We start from the raw sequence: 12,577 nt of genomic DNA, 5'->3' as shown, positions 1-12,577 counted from the left end.
CTTCTCCCCTGTCAACAATTTTGATTTCTTCACAGCCTTAAAAGATACCCACCTTTTCGCACGTAAGCTGATACTTAAGAAACTCCACCACAGACGGGATAACACAGGATTGGAGAGTCCAGCGGAGAAGGAGGCTCTACAGGTTCTAGAGGACCTGCTTGAAGTACAGTCCAGTGCCACAACAGGTGTGTTCCCCAGGTCGCTACTGCCCAGATCTACTAAGTTTCCCCCCTTGTCCCTTTGTCCTGCTATTGAGATTTTCACCCGTCTAGTGTCTAATGACCTTAAACAAATTCCATCGCAGAGACGGCAGGATAACCTCACTCATAGGCAGAGACTAGTACTAAATGAGTTAAATAGCATATCAGATATAGTGATAAAACCAGCAGACAAGGGGGTAACATCGTGATCTGGGCAGTGGAGAACTATGAGAAAGAAGCCTTCAGGCAGCTGCGTGACAGGAATACTTACTCTAAGTTATCATACAATCCTGTGCAGTCCTTCTCTCTTGGTCTCTCTAAAATCCTTGAGTCGGCATCTGAGGCCGGTATTATTACGAACAAAATGGTGTGCGGGCTCTCCACCAAATATCCAAAAGTACCTACTTTTTACTTGTTACCAAAAATCCATAAAGATGCCCTTTGTCCCCCGGGGCGCCCCATCGTGTCCGGCATAGGAGGCCTGTGTGATCCCATCTGTAAATTTATTGATTACCATCTGAAACCTTTGGTAGAAACCTTGCCCTCCTATGTCCGTGACACGACTGATGTGCTCCGGCGGATCGATGGCATCTTTATGGATCATGACATGCTGATCGTTACAGCTGATGTGGAGAGCCTGTACACCTGCATTTCCCATCATGATGGGTTGGAGGCCACCCGCCTTTTTCTGGAGATGGGCAGTCGGGATGGCGAACTTAATAAATTTATCCTTGAGCTGCTCCACTATGCCCTTACACACAATTTTTTTATTTTTAAGGACCAATTTTATCTGCAGCAGCGTGGCACTGCCATGGGGGCGGCCTGTGCCCCCGCCTATGCCAACCTCTTCCTCGGTATGTGGGAGAGGTTGGTGTTTGGCGAGGGTGGCACTGGGCTTAGCTCCCATGTGCAGTGCTGGCTCAGATATATTGATGACGTTTTATTTTTTTGGCAGGGCACAGTGGAGCAGCTTGACGAATTCATGGGGCAGCTGAATACTAACAATTATAATATTAAACTAACTTACAAGCATAGCAGCAGGTGCATTGACTTCTTGGATATTAACATCGAGGTGGACCCTATGTCGATGATTCAGACTAGCGTCCACCGCAAATCCACTTCAGTCAATGCCCTGCTGCATGCCTCATCTGCCCATACACCTTCTACAATACGCGCCATCCCGACTGGCCAGTTCCTGAGAACGAGGCGGATTTGTTCCTCCATTGATAAATTTGAGTTACAGTCGGCCGACCTCAGATGTCGATTGAGGGATCGGGGGTATAGCAATCGCTGTATTCGGAAGGGGTATTTGCGCGCTAAGCGGACCCCCTGTCAGCAGCTGCTCCAATATACTCCTAAATCTCAAAAATCTGACCCTCCTATTCATTTTATAGGCACTCACAACGGCCACTGGCAGACCATGCGAGAAATTCTAAGCAGACACTGGCCTGTTCTTCGATCAGATCCTGTCCTGGCTGATGTCCTCCCCCCTGGTCCTCTTATGACGGCTCGTCGTTCTAAAAACCTTCGAGATATTCTGGTAAGGAGCCATTACGTACCACCTATCTCGAACCCCTTTAGTACCCGTGGCCCCTTGGTTGGGTGTTTTCCATGTGGTCGGTGTTTGGCCTGCCAGAATATCATCCGTACCTCTACGTTTATGTCTTCCAATGGCACCAGGACATTTAACATCAGATGCCATATTACGTGTGCTACTACCCATGTTATCTATTATGCCACGTGTCCATGCTCCCTCGTGTATATTGGCCTCACATCACGTGAGTTGAGGGTACGCACGAGGGAGCATGTGCGGGACATTAGTGCTGCCAGGGATGCTATTGATCCCACCACGCTGAAAACACTCCCTAGGCATTTTCATAAATTCCATGGGAGTAATCCATCTGGACTTAGGATACGGGGTATTGATCACGTTCGTGGCGGATCTCGTGGCGGTGATTTGAACAAACGATTGGCTCAGGTCGAGGCTCGATGGATCTCCACTCTGGACACCTTGGCCCCTAATGGGCTCAATGAGAATATCAGCTTCGTGTCCTTCCTTTAAGTCGATACCATCATATTGTCCCAATCTTTTTCTCTTATCTCCTTTTTTATAATCCTTTTTTAACCTTTTTTGTATGTTTTTGAGTGTTGTTTTAATCTGTTTTGTCATCTACATTTTTTATTCTTGCACTACTATGAGCAATGACTGGCTCATTTTTGTATTGATCCCTGACCTGTCATTAATTGCTGATATATTATTTTTTAGATTTATCCCTCCTCCAAGCTGTCTGGGTGACTCTTTATTGTTTGGCTCATGTATGACCTGGATTTCGGCCGGACGTACCTTATTTGGAAAACCTGAAGAAATATCACTCCATCTTTCCACGGCAGGAATTACACGATCCCCAAGTCCCGGTAGTTTCTGGTGTGTCTTGGACTCAGGACTATTTGAAGAACTTTCCGTGCGTCCCCAAGTGGTCCATTGATTTATTAGAATTGTATCATCCTTCAATTGGACCCCCTGTTTATGTGGTACCATCTGTCTGAGGCATTGGCAGTGTTGCCACTGTTCTCTTATTCCAGAGTCCATAATTGGTCATATATATATTTTGTGATTAATCTTTCTATATAATAACAATATTGAGAAATACATTTTTGATTTATTGTTATGTCCATAATTGCCCACTGAGCGTTCTTGGCACCTGTCCGACACACAGGATCACTCTGTTTCCGGGGGTACGCGTCCCTCAGGATCAGGTGGACTGGTGTGGACAGGGTCCAATACGCAATAGGGTGTCCTTGGTCCGATCAACCTGATTGGGAATGGTGGGGCGTGGTTGTGGGGTTGACGCGTCCCCAGTAATCACGTGGGACCTTCCTACCAGGCAAGATGGCCAATGACAGTCTCTAATTGGACCATCCCTGGTTGAACCACATAACAATTATGTCTGATGTCTAATTCCGACCTCATTTAGAAACAGCGTCCTGTATTATCACGCTAATTATGCAGTGGTTTCGTTACTAACCCTGCTCTTTTAGTCCACTGTATCCGATGTGATATTTTATGGGAATCATTGCAATTCTTCGGTTATATATATGTTTTCCGATTAGAAACGGGGGGGTGTGCCCGTGTGACTGATGCGCTTGCAGCGGTCACGTGGGACCTCTTTGTGGGATGTGAGGACTTGTATAAATTTTAAACTGGACTGCTATTGGCTTATTTGTATATCAATTACCTGATAATAGGGAGATCCCAATTCAGCGACCGATGACGACTTCCTGTTATCACCAGGAAGTGCGTCCTTAGTTACTACACAAACCGGGCCGGGACTTTGATGGCAACATCGCCTATTCAGCTTATGGATTTTTGGGCTTAAAATACGTAGCAGTCGAATAATGACTAGCGTGGACGCACCACTGATGAGCATATTTAATACATCGTGACCATTTTAATGCACGTTGCTAACAAGCGCTTGTTGTCAAGTCAGTACAGGTTACACAGGGGGGCGTGTCTGTGGGGCTGATGCATCCACAGCGGTCACGTGGGACCTCCTTGTGGGATGTGAGGATTTGTATAAATTTCAAACCGGACTGCCATTGGGTGATCGGTATATCAATCACCCGGCGATAGGGGGATGCTAATTCAGCGACCGATGACGACTTCCTGTTATCATCAGGAAGTGCTTCCCTAGTTACCACACTAATCGGGCCGGGACTCCGACGGCAACATCGCTTACCCAGTTTATGGGTTCTGGGCTTAAAATATGTAGCGGCCGAATAACGATTAGCGTGGACGCACCACTGACGAGTATATTTAATACATTTTGACTATTCGTGCGCACGTTGCCAACAGGCGCTTGTTGTTAAGGTAGTATAGGTCACTTCCTGTCCTTACGTCACTTCCAGCCACCCAGCTGTTTGATCTTACATTTGGAGGGAGATATATAAGAGGTATACAGGTCATGGGATCATTACCTTGGTTCCCCACCTTGAGAAAGCTATTGAATCCTCGCGAAACGCGCGTCGGATGGAGACCCCTGGCCGTCCTTAGGGATACTTCTGTTTTTTATTGGGACCGCCCTTGTTCTTGCTGGTTACACCGTATCCATTTTGTACTGCACTTCAGCACTTTAGGTAAGAGTATACTCTGATTCTGCACACTTGTGTTATAGGGTCATTTGGTGCTAATCTTACAAGCTTGGCACCAATCTTTACCTCCCCACGGTGTTACCGGCGTGATCGCCATGATCTCCTACCAACACATGGTGGGAGATCGTGGTTTGATTTGATCAGTGTATCACCATTTTCAAGGGCAACCCCCCCTTTTTTGATGATCTATATTCACCATTTTGGACCCTTCTAGTCTACTAGCCGCCCTGTAATCTAGATATTCGCACTTTGGTCTTGATTGATTGGATGGGCCCTTGTGGACTAGTTTGGGTTCAACATGTATGTATCCCCAGGATATTTTGGTAGTGTACCATTTTTACCGAATATTTCTTTCTTGTTGTGTTTTCAATAAAAATTACGTATATTTTGCACTTTACTCTTGTCCTCTTGTTTATTATTACATTACATTGTAGCAGAGTCAGATCTTCAGTGTTGTCTGTCCCTCAAAAAGATTTAAAATATATACGAAAATGTGAGTAGTGTACTCACTTTTGTGACATACTGTGAATGAATATATATATATATGTGACGCCCCTGCACTAGTCAGGGCGTCGCAGGGAACTGCACTCCTCTCCTTATAGTGCAGAACCCACTCTCCTTGGTTCCAGGTTCCAACCAGTGGTATTGCTAACAACTGCACTCAAATCCCAATCCACACTCACACCAGTACAGGACAGACAAGCTAGTGGGTAGGTCTAGAGAAGAAAGGGCCGCCCACCAAAGGGTTAAGCAGACTGGTGGGAGGTGACAAGTCAGTCAGCTCCAGGGGAGTAAAGGGAAAGGAACGGAAGTAGAAACTCTCCAAAGGGAGAGGGAATCGGGGGTTGGAGCCCCCAGGAAAAGTGAAGTAGTAGCCCTCAGAGTGTGAGGGGCCGACGTCGAAGCTCCCGAGAGGCTGGACTAAATTGGGACACAGCACAGCAATACTATTGGGAGTGGATACCTGGATGTGCTCTCCTTCTTAAGCAGCAGTGGTTCACTGGGACTTTTGGTTTACCTGCAGCCTGTGTGTGTAATGATTTTACAAAACATCATCCATCACCATGATAACCTGCCTGAGTGAGTACATGGTCATTCCCTTCTTCCAGCAGCCCTGCGCTCCCCTGCACCCCACCATCCAGAGTCCCGGGGTCTTCCCTACCCATGGAGGGTGACGACATCTAGCTGCCCCACGTCATCACCCCGGGTACTCCCAACGGCAGCGGCGGTACTCCCAATTACCGTACACCACGAGTGGCATCATGAACTATATCTCCCCTTTTACAATTGAGTGTGGCCCCTAGCCCCCGGGTCCGGAGACCCACGAGTAATCACCCCGGACCCGAGTGGTTCAACCGCTGCAGGGGCGGCACACCTCAATTTCTGGTGTCACGAACAGGATTCGGACAGGACCCACTAACCTGGGTGACGTGCACCTTGAAAGTCCAAATTGCGTGTCAAAAGTCCCGATTCCCACCATTTCCGCCATCTTCCGCCATCTCTGGCGCCAACACGCCATCTTCCAGGCCAAAATCGCGCAAAGCTGAAGCACTGCCCTTCATCCTGAGAGTATGCACAGAACCGGAAGTTCCCAGGGTTCCCCAGCGCGAAAGTGAGTGGCTAGTGAAAACCAAGGGGGCGTGACGGGATGTAACAGCGGAAGAGAAGCAGGGATGCCAGAACTCTGCGATAACGTTCCTGGACACCGCAGAGGCGGAAGAGAAGCATGGATGCCAGAACTCTGCGATAACGTTCCTGGACACCGCAGAGGAAAGATGGCGGCTGCGCGAGACTGGTTACCGGAATGCGCTGCTCCCGGGACCGCGACCTGGATCAAGCAAGAGATGGAACAGCTCTGCAGGAGGATGCAGACGCAATTCCTCTTCATACTGGACCACTGGAGGGAAGAGATGAGGAGTCTAGCAATGGCGGTGCGAGCCCATGAGATAGAAGTCCCACGCGAGGAGCGGGTAAGCAGTTACCCAGTCTCAGTTGGTCCGATTGATCCGGCCTATGCGGCTGTGGGATCCAGTCTGCCCCTGCCCACTGCAAGCACTCTACCACCATCACCCTCGTCCTCAGCGGACACCGAGCTGCCTATCCCAACCACGGCAGCGGAACCCCCAGTCCCCATTTGCAAAGAGCGAGCTGCAGAGCCTCAGACCATACCACCCGACCAAGCCACGACAGCGGCCCGACCAGACTCGGCCGCATCACCGGGCCCGTGCCTTGATACGGAGCACCCAGACTCTGCACCCCCGGCTGCGCAACAGTCGGTTCCTTTGTCCACTCCAGCGGAGGTAAAGCCTGTGGAGAGGCCAGTTCCACCACCGTGCAGATGCCCAGCGGCTACTGGGGCCGCAGGTATCCGTATGCAGTAGTGGTAGATGAACCAGGATGGCTACTCACCAGTTTTGTTGAAATTTGAAAAAGGACTGTGTACCGCTCCAGCGCCAGCAACCGGGATGCTGCTCGTATCCGGATCTGCGGTGGCCCGAGGGGTCTCCGGACCCGGGAGGGGTCGCGCGGACACTCGAAATAAAAGGGGGGTATTTACAGGGGATTTTGTGTTTAGAGTTCGTGACACCACCCATGGTGTGTGGTAAGGTGGAGTACCACCGCTGCTGTTGGGAGCGCCCGGTGGCGATGGGATGGCAGCCAGGTGTTGAACCCCTCCGTGGGTAGGGGGAATGCCCCGGGGCTTGGTGATGGTGAGAGGGGAGCTAAGTTGGGGAGGAAAGGGTCACTGTGTACTCACTCAGTCCAATAACGCTGACACCGACAACTTGTAAACCGGAATTCTTAGCACCGCTGTAGCAGGGAGGGAGCACACTGGGATCCCGTGCCCGATGGTGTTGCTTGTTAGTCTGTGACCTTTCCCTTGGCACTTTCTTTACTGGTTGGCCCCTGTAGTATAGAACTAATTGGGTCCCGCTCACCCGTATTGCTAACGGAGTGAGCTTGCTCTCAAGGTTCACGCTTGGGATTTTCTGGATTGTGTATTGGGAAAGTACTATCCCCCTTGTTGCGCTAGTACCCCGATTTTGGAGCGGGTGGAGGACGAATCTTGAAGTCTTCGCCCTCGTCGGGTAAATTACCAAGACGCTTGAAGCTACTTCCCGGCCAAGGGTCCACGTACCCCCCCGTGCCCTGGCCCCTGCCTGGAGATGGCTCAAGGCTGCCGGCTGCCCTCCTTGGCAGTTCCGTGCCCCTTGACACGATCCCCTGCGACCGGAGTTCCAGCTCCTACCAGGCCCAGACCAACATCTGCCACCTAGTAAGTTAGGAGCCCAGCTCCTAACCTCCTCCAACTGACTTGTGACCTCTCCTCACGAGAGTCACCACATAACTGACTACTCCTGAGACTCCTGACCCACCCTAACCAACCCCCCAAGTTTGCGACCCTATTCCCTTCAGGCTACCCATTGGTGTGTCTGGTGGGTGTAGTGCAGAGTGTTTCTAGGATTTTTGATTGGCTTGTTTGTAGCAACACCAAAGGCCAGGGACCCGTAACCAAAGAAGAGATGGATATCATGTAGAAAGGCAGATTGCACAATGTCCTGTGATGACCTGATAGGCCAGGGCATCACATTCCCCCTTGGTTAAATGTAGCTTGTCCCCGAGCTACAGGACACCAGAGGTTTATTTTTTATTTTTTTTTTAACTGTAGAAAAAGGTGGAAAACAGGTTAACATTTTTATTTGAAATTTTTATCCCTCGCAGCTCGCAGGGGAGGCATTTTTCTTAAACGTTACTTAAACTTTAAAGAGTTCATCGCCCAACGGTGGGACACTACCGGTTTCGGTGCTAACTGAGGCTCAACCTGCTCCATTGCAGCCCCTTCCTGCGACAATCCAGTCCCAATGTCCCGGATCCCAATAACCGCCACCCAAACAACCTAAACCCCTGGAAACCTATCCGCGGGTCCGTGGCTAGGTTAACGTACCGGGTGTGGTCTTAGACGACCCTGGTTGGCACAGGAGGTGCAACTATATACAATACACTAGTTCGTGTTGGTCACGCCAGTCCTATGACCATGGTCCATTTTTACTTATATATATATTTTAAACGTAACAGAGTCCATGTACTGGTTGTACACTCTGTAAAGGAATCTGGTTGTTAATCAGGTAACTTCTTCCTTCATTTGTAATTGGTTACTCAAGTATTCATTTGGCAACATCTCTACATGAAAAACAACAAACTGTGGAAAATAATAACCGAAAACACTGATACCTAACAGTTCTATGGCATCGTAAAACTACTGGCATTATAACATTTTTCAATAGTAAATTGCTGGGTCCCGTAGCCATGCTTCCTTGCGACTACATGCTACCGACGTTGACACAAACCCTTCCTCAAACATCACATGCTTAGTTACTTCTAGGGCATACCAGCCCAGCTCCCCGCAATGCCGGGTGTAGGTAACCATTTCCTCAGGTTGAAGGTTGCGCTCGGGGTGCCCCCAAGGGAGATGCTGCGCCACATCCCGTCGGGACACAATCACCCCGGCAGTGAGGCCTGCTTCTCGGATGAAACCCCACCCCTGCTAGGGGTCAAACCGATCCACAAGGCCACGGCACCGTGGCCTCTTAACCCAGGAAGCAGCGCTCCTCACTTGCTCTTTTTCTGCTCTGTTATGGGCGGCAAGCTCCCGTCGTCACCGGTCTCGGGTTGCTATCTCTGCTTGCAACTGGTACTGGTGTCGTTCCCAGTAGGGGGCTTCAGCGTCCGGCCTCAGCTCCCTAACTGGCTCTGTCTTGATGTGGACTCTTGCGGCCCCCAACAGCCGTCGGGATACCGCGCAGTAGCGGAAACGGTAGATTTTCAGGCTCTATTTCTGCAGCTGTAGGTAAAGAGACTGACTGCTCCGCAGCCAGGGTTGCAGGATCCGGGTGCTCTGCCTCGAAGGACGGGCCCGGAGATGCGGCCGGGTCTAGTCTGGCCGGAGTCCAGACGACCGCTGTCATGACTGGGATGATGGTAGAGATCGGAGTTTCTGTAGCTGGAGACTCATACACTAGCACTGCAAGTTCCGCTGCTGGGATTGGTGTGGGCAGCTCGGCGTCCGCCGAGGACAGAGTAGGTGACGGTGGAATGCTTGCTGCGAGTGTGGGCGTTCCGGATGCCTCAGCCACAGTGGCCGGATTAGGGTAATCAACAGGGACTGGGTAACTTCTTACCCTCTCTTCTCGTGGGACTTTCATCTCACGGGCTCGCAGCGCCATCGCCAGGCTCCTCATCTCTTCCCTCTAGTGGTTTAGTATGAATAGGAACTGCGTCCTCATCCTCCTGCATAGTTGTTCCGTCTCTTCCTCTATCCAAGTCGCGGTCCTGGGGACAGCACGTTCCGGTGACCAGTTCCGCTCCGCCATCTTGCCTCTGCGTTGTCTAGTAACGTTATGGCAGAGTCCTGGCGTCCCTGCTTCACTTCCACTGTTGCTACATTCCGGCACGCCCCCTCGGTTTTCTCTCACCACTTTGTTGCGCGCTGTGGCCCTCTGGGAACTTTCGGTTCCGGCCTCACACGTAAGACGAAGGGCTGGGCTTAGACTTTGCGCGCTTTCTCTGGGAAGACAGCATTTTGGGCGAAAAGATAGCGGAAAATGGCGTAATCATCAGGAAGAGGAATTTTGACTCACAGTTTTCAGCTTCAAGGTACACATCACCCAGGTAAGTGGATCCTGCTCGTATCCTGTTCATGACGCCAGAAGTTTCGAGGTGTACCGACTAGAGTTGAGCGCGGTTCGCGGTTCGTGGTTCTCCAGTTCTAGGCTCGAGTGATTTTGGGGGCTGTTCGAGATCGAACTAGAACTCGAGCTTTTTGCAAAAGCTCGATAGTTCTAGATACGTTCGAGAACGGTTCTAGCAGCAAAAAGCAGGGCTTTTTACAGCTACAGTGTGCAGGAGCCATCGCTGGCAGCCTGCCAGAAGCTGGTAACCAAGATAAACATCGGGTATCCAAGCAAAGCGCTTTGGTTAGTAACCCGATGTTTATCTTAGTTACGTGCAGGAAGCCCACACTTCCCCGCTCAGCTCACTCCGCCCCCTCCTGCCCGCGGCATGTACACATACACACACACACACACACACACACACACACACATGGTCCCGCTCGGCTTACCTGCGGTGATGAAGTCCCGCCATCCCGACCTCAGCGCTGTCACTGTCCTCCATGGCCGCCGCTTGTCACATCACCTCTCGCTTCCGACCCGAGACTGACTAGCGGTGACGTCACGGACCTCTCGCGATACTTGGTGTGAAGGCGCCGGTCATTGAACTCAGTGAAAGGGGCTGTCAGTGTGCTGGAGATCAGCGCAGGTAATGTACCTCGCTGACAGCAGCACTTGTCATCCCCTGCAGTGACCTGGGCTGACCCATTGATGTTAGCTCAGGTCACTGCATTGCTCTCCCAGCCAATGGGGAACATCCTGCTCTTCATTGACTGGGACAGTGTGGATCGTCATGGCAACCCCTTCCTTGGATTACACCAGACCTGGATTTGTTTTTCATTCTAATAAATTGGTTAAAGAGGGAATGTTTTGGGGAGTGTTTTTTCAAATAAAAATGTGTTTGTCGTCTATTTTTTTTTATTACTGACTGGGTTGGTGATGTCGGGTATCTGATAGACGCCTGACCTCACCAACCCCAGGGCTTGATGCCAGGTGACATTACACATCTGGTATTAACCCCATATATTACCCCGTTTGCCACGGCACCAGGGCGCGGGATGAGCTGGGGCGAAGCACCAGGATTGGCGCATCTAATGGATGCGCCACTTCTGGGGCGGCTGCGGCCTGCTATTTTTAGGCTGGGGAGAGTCCAATAACCATGGACCTCCCTAGTCTGAGAATATCAGGCCCCAGCTGTCTGCTTTACCTTGGCTGGTGATCCAATTTTGGGGGACCCCTACGTGTTTTTTTTTTTAAATTATTTATTTAATTTAAAATAACAGCGTGGGGTGCCCTCAGTTTTGGATTACCAGCCAAGGTGAGGTTGCAAGCTGTGGTCTGCAGGCTGCAGCCGTCTGCTTTACCCTAGCTGGCTACAAAACTAGGGGGAACCCTACGTCATTTTTTTTTCATTTTTTTGGCTAAATACAAAGCTAAGCACCCCTTAGTGCCACATGAAAGGCACCAAAGGGTGCTCCACTTTTTCTCCACTTTTTCTCCACTTTTTCTCCACTTTTTCTCCACTTTTTCTCCATTTTCTTCTCCACTTTTGCTCTACTTTTTCTCCACTTTTTCTCCATTTTTTTCTCCACTTTTTCTCCATTTTTTTCTCCACTTTTTCTCCACTTTTTCTCCACTTTTTCTCCACTTTTTCTCCACTTTTTCCTCCACTTTTTTCTCCATTTTTTTCTCCACTTTTTCTCCACTTTTTCTCCACTTTTTCTCCACTTTTTCTCCACTTTTTTCTCCACTTTTTTCTCCACTTTTTCTCCACTTTTTCTCTCCACTTTTTCTCCACTTTTTCTCCACTTTTTATCCATTTTTTTCTCCACTTTTTCTCCACTTTTTCTCCACTTTTTCTCCATTTTTTTCTCCACTTTTTCTCCATTTTTTCTCCACTTTTTCTCCACTTATTCTCCACTTTTTCTCCACTTTTTCTCTCCACTTTTTCTCCATTTTTTTCTCCACTTTTTCTACATTTTTTCTCCACTTTTTATCCACTTTTTATCCACTTTTTATCCATTTTTCTCCACTTTTTCTACATTTTTTCTCCACTTTTTCTCCACTTTTTCTCCACTTTTTATCCATTTTTCTCCACTTTTTCTCCATTTTTTTTCTCCATTTTTTCTCCATTTTTTCTCCACTTTTTCTCTCCACTTTTTCTCCATTTTTTTCTCCACTTTTTCTCCACTTTTTCTCCACTTTTTCTCCACTTTTTCTCCACTTTTTTCTCCACTTTTTCTCCATTTTTTTCTCCACTTTTTCTCCACTTTTTCTCCACTTTTTCTCCACTTTTTCTCTCCACTTTTTCTCCACTTTTTCTCCATTTTTTTCTCCACTTTTTCTCCACTTTTTCTCCACTTTTTCTCCACTTTTTCTCCACTTTTTTCTCCACTTTTTCTCCATTTTTTTCTCCACTTTTTCTCCACTTTTTCTCCATTTTTTTCTCCACTTTTTCTCCATTTTTTCTTCACTTTTTATCCATTTTTCTCCACTTTTTCTCCACTTTTTCTCCATTTTTTTCTCCATTTTTTCTCCTTTTTTTCTCTACTTTTTCTC

Source organism: Anomaloglossus baeobatrachus, chromosome 3 (assembly GCF_048569485.1).
Source record: "Anomaloglossus baeobatrachus isolate aAnoBae1 chromosome 3, aAnoBae1.hap1, whole genome shotgun sequence".
In the NCBI taxonomy this organism is placed as follows: domain Eukaryota; kingdom Metazoa; phylum Chordata; class Amphibia; order Anura; family Aromobatidae; genus Anomaloglossus; species Anomaloglossus baeobatrachus.
Note: the sequence above shows the minus strand (reverse complement) of the source record.